This window comes from Petaurus breviceps, unplaced genomic scaffold (assembly GCF_028583685.1).
Source record: "Petaurus breviceps papuanus isolate PSGF00001 unplaced genomic scaffold, PetGlider_PUasm1.0 90977, whole genome shotgun sequence".
NCBI classification, from domain to species: Eukaryota; Metazoa; Chordata; class Mammalia; order Diprotodontia; family Petauridae; genus Petaurus; species Petaurus breviceps.
The window spans coordinates 49,302,474-49,308,850 of record NW_027187391.1 but is presented as its reverse complement, the minus strand read 5'-3'; positions in this window follow the sequence as shown (position 1 = coordinate 49,308,850).

Sequence of the window (6,377 nt, the reverse complement as noted above, 5' to 3'; positions counted from 1 at the left end):
CCCAGGCAGTTCCTTAGGACCATAATCTATAAAGAAGCTATTCATCTACCTTGGTAGAAGGAGTTTCCATACCAAAGAGTTTAGCACGTCAATGAAATCACCAGTCTAGAGAACAATAATTTTAAAAAGTTTTTAAAAGTACTTAATGGAGATAGCCATCATCAAAGAAGTTAATAAAACATTAGAATGGAAGCACTAGGTGGTATTCCAAAAAGAAAACAAAACGGTATGGACAGCTCTTGCTTTACATAAGTGGACTATTTCACAGAGCTCTACATAAAGCGATTTTTACATAAGACCTCTGCTGCTGAACACTAACTTAATCAGAGCCTCTGTCCCATGTTCTGTGGAATTACCTCTTATAATCATTAATCTTACCCCTACCTACCCACTTCACTTAGTCTATATAACAAAGGCATACAGAAAATACAAGACATAAAATAAACAAAAATGCAGACATTAAATACTGTACCACGATAATAAATAGAATTATGAAAGGAAAAGTAAAAATTAATAATAAAGTAGGCACAGTACTACATGGTAAAAGTAACATAGGCATGTAGCATGTTGCCATCTCCCACCTACTGCACCTAGCCTCCATCACTGGTGGTTGGCTGAATATTTTTTTATGAAGCTATCAGGAGATGTTTGAACAATAGCTCTCTTTTTTTCTTCATTTATCTCATGATAGCAAACAATATTATCCTCAATTAGTCTTTGAACTTTAAAAATCTTGAAGTATTTGGATCCATCTTTTCAATACAAAAAAAAATAACAAATTATGAAATGTTTCTGCCAGGTGTTTTGCTGTGAACCTTTTTGGTTGAACCTTGGATTCTGAAGCTTCCCTTTCTTCTTCTGAAATTTTTGCAGCTGATAGACTTCAATTAGAGCTCTATCCAGAATCCTCCTTAGGATTTCTTTCAGAATTCTTTACCTTAAGCAAATTTGCATAATGAGAATTTACGTAAAGTGAGAACTGCCTGTACTGGATTTGTATTCAGAGGACATTGTTTCAAATCTCAGATTTGGCACCTTCTACTCATTGTATCTGGGCAAGTCACTTAAGCATCCTTAGTATCAGTTTTCCCATTCTAAAATGATGGAACAGAACTAGATGATATTTTACCTTCTCAATCAATGATCATATGAACCCATCCATTATCATCTAATTTGTCAGGGATTCCCTAAATCCCCCAAAATAAATCTGAAAAATCAAAACTTAATTAATCAACTGTTTGTTTTGCCTGCATGTTGGAAAATGTTTTAAAGTTTGATTTTTTTAACTGAAGCAATTATTTCTAATAAATTGAAAGGACATCTATACTGATGTGTTCTTTTTAGTCTTTTATCAAATTGCCTCCACAATTTGACTTTAAGCTACCTCTTTAACATTTTTCATATTAATTCCTCTTGTGTACTCTATATTCAGTTAACCTGAAACTCTACCTACTGGTCAAACTGAAACCTTACATTCCACTTAAGCCCAAAACAATGTAATTTCCTACCACCAATCCTGTGCTCATGCTCTTTCCATATAGAACATCCCTTTCTGTCTGTGCCTGATGACATTCTCATCAATCAAAGCCCTTTCTTCAATTCATTCAGTGATTCCCATGGTAATTAAACACTGTGTGAAAAACACTATGTTAGTCTCTAGGAGATATATTGATAGAAATTATTATTTCTCTCTTGTATCTAATAACTAACTATTGAATTAAAACCAACATTTTTCTTCTTTTCTGCTTCCTCATTCAGAAATGAACCAGTACGATAAATCTCACTCAAAGACAATCAGTCAGGAAAACTAAGATATAATCAAAAACAGCAGAGAAATTGTAAGTTTAGGTGAATGGATGAATTTTTGTTCATTGCGTTTGCTCAGACAGGTCTGGGAAAATGTGGGTTCTCACTTTTGTCAAGCATTTTGGAAGCTGATAGATTTGGGTTGTCAGTGTCATGTACCTCAAGACCTTTATTGGAATAAGTCCATCTCTAATTATAATATTCATTCTCTTGTTGATTGTTAACCAATCAGAGTTGATTGCCACCCTCAGGAACACCCAGTCTTCCAAGAGCATGTAAACTATGAGCCCACTGCCATGATTCATCTTTGGCATTCAAAAGTGTCACTGACCCATTTTATTGATAATATGCTAACATTTTTAATAAAATGACTAATTACCCAGAAACTATGTCTCTCAGACTTTTTAAACATCATAAAATAAAGTGAGACAAAGCCATTATTCCTGCCCTAAGGTAAATTATAGTCTAGTGGCAAATATAGCATGAATATATAACTACAGTAGAAAATTTTACAACAAAACCATACGGTTATTTTAAGTATCCTGTGAATTCTGATAGGAAGAGCATTATCTAATGGAGAAATCAGAGGAAGAAGCATTTGAGCTGAACTCTAAAGGGCAGGTTGGTATTCTTCAGTTGAAGAAGGAGGAAAAAATGAGAGGATTAGACTAGAAGATATCTCAGTTCTAGAAATGTGATCCTAAGATACTAAGGGTTTTCCCAGCAGAAGGAAAAGGGCAAGCAAAGACGGAGAGGTAGGAAATACAGGGTATAATTAGGGGAAATGGAGTAGCCTTGTTAAGCTAAAGCATCAAGGGCACAAAGAGAAATAATACATGACTGAAACTTATGAAGAAGACAATGAATAAGAAGTCACTGATGGTCAGAGAAATGATATGACTAGATATAGATAGATTAGATTAGATAGATAGATAGATAGATAGATAGATAGATAGATAGATAGATATGATATGATATGATATGATATGATATGATATGATATGAAATGTATTCTAATAATGGTGTGAATGGATTGGGAGGTAGGAAAAATGGAGATAGAACTATCTACTAGAAAGTTATTGAAAAGGGTTCTACAACCAACTTTCTCTTGGTTTGGGGATGAAGCAAGGCATTCTTAAATCATTAAGGAATTAAGAAAAGGAGATTTATTTTTCCCTAACACAGTGTATCAGCAATGCCATATTCACAATGCCTATAGAGATTACAAATATGCTGATATAATTATCCATCACAAAATACATCAGGTTTACCATTTGGGGAAATAAACTAGAAAATTTATTAAGATACCAAAAGACTGAGTCCCAAAACCAGAAAGTGAAAGCCATCAGAGTAGTTATGACATTGGCACAGGTAGATAAAGTAGAAAGCACCCACATTTTCAAGCCTTTAAAACAGAACAGGCTACCTCAGGCAAAGGCCCTCCTCTCCCCACTCACAGCAACCACCCAGCGTCCTGGAAGAGTGCTCCCAGCAGCTCCGGCCCCTGGCAGTCCTCAGCAGGAGTCCTAACTCAAAAAAAAAAAAAGGCAACCGCCACCAACTGCCAACCACAGGACCGTTAGCTCGGCTTTTCACTTTCTCTTGCTCTGTTATGTCAGCACGTCCATGGGGCATGGGAGATCTTTAAATCCCATAACCCTTACATTCGGCCCCAAGATCTTTCATGTCCCTTACTTGGCAAAAATATAGTAGGAATAACTGGTGTCAACAAAATTTCACAACAATATAACAAGAATAGCACACAATAAACACAAAAAACCATATTTTAGGGTGGGGCTTGAGCACAAGCTCCCCATCATTCCCCCCACTCCGAACAAATGGGGCCCCAAAATCTTGTGGTAAGGGGTGAAGATCTCTTCTTCTATGGCTACTTGCTGCTGAAATCGGATTTAGAGCTCTCCCTGTCCTTAGGGGTCCCATTTGAGAGGTCAGTTCTTAATATGCTTGATGCCAGGTCCAAGGGTGACACATCACAGTTGCAGACAGGGGGTGACATTCAGCTTAAGCTATCAGGCATCTACAGATGGAGGTACCAAGCCTGTGGAAACAAATCTAACAAACAAGGTGAACAAACAAAAAATCAAGAACAATACCCAGACTATTGTAGCCTCACTCACGGTAGAATAAATGATTTAAGGGTACAATTTTGTAATCATCTTCTCCAGAATAAACAATAGTTACAGTGTTATCCTTCCCATATGCTATAATCTCTGCAGCCTTTGGAACTTTCCACTACTTTCGCATCTTTTCCCTGTATCATGATATCATCAATGTAGTGGGTAAGCTGTACACCAGGTAGCTTTAATTCATCCAACTGTTCAGCCACAATCCTGTGACAAATAGTGGGGCTATGTATGTACCCTTGTGGCAAGCGAGTAAAAGTATATTGTCTACCCTGCCAAGTGAAAGCGAAGTGGTCCCATTGTTTAGAGTCTATTGGGATGGTGAAGAAGGCATTTGCCAAGTCAATAACTGCATACCAAGTCCCATCATATTTCTGGATCCTTTCTATTAAGGTGATGGTATCTGGAACAGCAGCATACAAAGAAGGAGTCACCTTATTCAACTGTCTATAATCCACAGTCATTCTCCACGTCCCATCTGATTTTCTTACTGGCCAGACAGGATTATTCCATCTTGTGGTTGTAGGGACTAACACTCCTGCTTCAACATATTCCTTTATAGTAGTGGCAATTTCATCTTGCCCACCTGGCACACGATACTGTTTTAAAGTAATTACTTCAGAAGGTTCAGGTAAAGTGATTGGGTCCATTTTTAGTTTTCCTACTAAAACTGTATTAATTCCTGTCTTCCTCACAGCAAATTGGTATCTTCCTTCAGGTAAATTCAGAGTCATGCCTCTCAATACATCTATTCCAATGATGTATTCAGGAATGGGTACAACAACCACAGTATATTCCTTCTTAGGTAACTGCCCAATTTTCATTGTTATTTTAACCTGTCTGGCTGATATTTCAGTGTCTCCTAGACCTGTGATGGTAATAGGAGTTCCATGTTTAAACTTATCAGGGTTTCCATAGCTAAGTGTGGCCTCAGCCCCAGTATCAATCAGTGCCCTAGTCACAGTAGTTGATCCATTCTTCCAATATATTGTTAAACCAATATGGGGTCTGCAATCTTTTCTGCATATTTCTTTTATCTGGGCTGGGGCTTGGCCTATCTCCTATTCCCCTTGAAGGTGGGGCAAACTTGGATACAAAGATTCAGATTCAGAAATACCTGCGGGGGGTGGTTCCTGCTTCCCTGTTCATTCTAATGCTAAGTACCTTTTCTTGGTACAGCTTATGTAGCTCTTCAGTTGGAATACCATCTATTCTTCTAAAGTCCACCCCTGCTCTTAATAGAGCAGTAAACAGTTCCCTTCTTGTGGGTCTATTTTGTCTCTGAATCCTCTGGCTGTTTACTCTTCTCTCTCGAGGCAATTTGTCTTTTTCCCATTCCCCTAAATCGCTTAATTGTGAAATCTTATCCAGCACCTCTGAAAGAGGGTGCCCTATTTCTCCAATTAAAAGAGTCAGAATTAGGTGCTTATATGCAGGAGGAGCTGTATTCACTATGATATTTCTATGAGGAACTCCTAGGGGGGTATCATAATATGCATTTGCATCTCCAATCAGGATAGCAGTTTTCATTACCTCCTCCTTTAACTTTCTCATACAGTCTCTAAGTGAGTACCAGGGTCTGTCTCCCCTAGGCCACATAGATTCAGTTGGATATTGCTTTTTGCAACCTTCTGCAGCTAAAGCTAGAAGACTCGTTTTGTTATTTCCTCCTTGCATATGGTGATCCCTAAAAGCCTGGTGTACAAAAGGATTCTGACTGATACTGATGAATTTTAAACAGTCCTCATTGTCCAGTGTTATTCCTCCTGCGCCTTCATCAGTGATTCTTACTATCCAAGACACTAAAGACTCCCCCATTCTTTGGGTAAATCTACTCAATATATCAGTGATCTCCTGTTGAGTGAAATCCTCAATTATCTCCCTGGACTCTGTTTTGCCTCAGTGGTTCTCCTGCCTTCTTCTTCGTATGGGGAGAGCTTCTACATTAGGAGACTCCTCATCTAACCTTGTTCCATTCTCCTCACACACATTCTCCTGGAAGCTGTCAGGGCAACTCTGCCCAGCCTGTACAAAAGCTGCATGCACATTCCTTCGGCTAGTTTTTTGCTTCCTTTTAGCTACATGAACAGTAGCTTGCTCCTGGACCACATGGGTCCCTCCAGTTTGCTCTTCTGAGTACTGTGACACAGAAGAATCCTCAGGCAAACCAGCTGACTCCCTAGCCATCCTAGCTCTTTCCTTCAGCAGCTTATCCCTACTTTTACACATAAGGCGATAACTTGTTAGCAGCACCCAGCCTCTCCTGCACACTCCTGCCAGTTCTTTGCCTGGTTCTATGGGTATTGCTTTCAAACATCTTTCCAAATCTCCAGGTTCTCCCTCTTTTAGCCTTGGTTCCCAGTTTTCACAGGGCCCTGTGCTTTTAGCCCATTCTCTGGCTAGAGAGGAATAAGGCAAATCCTCCCA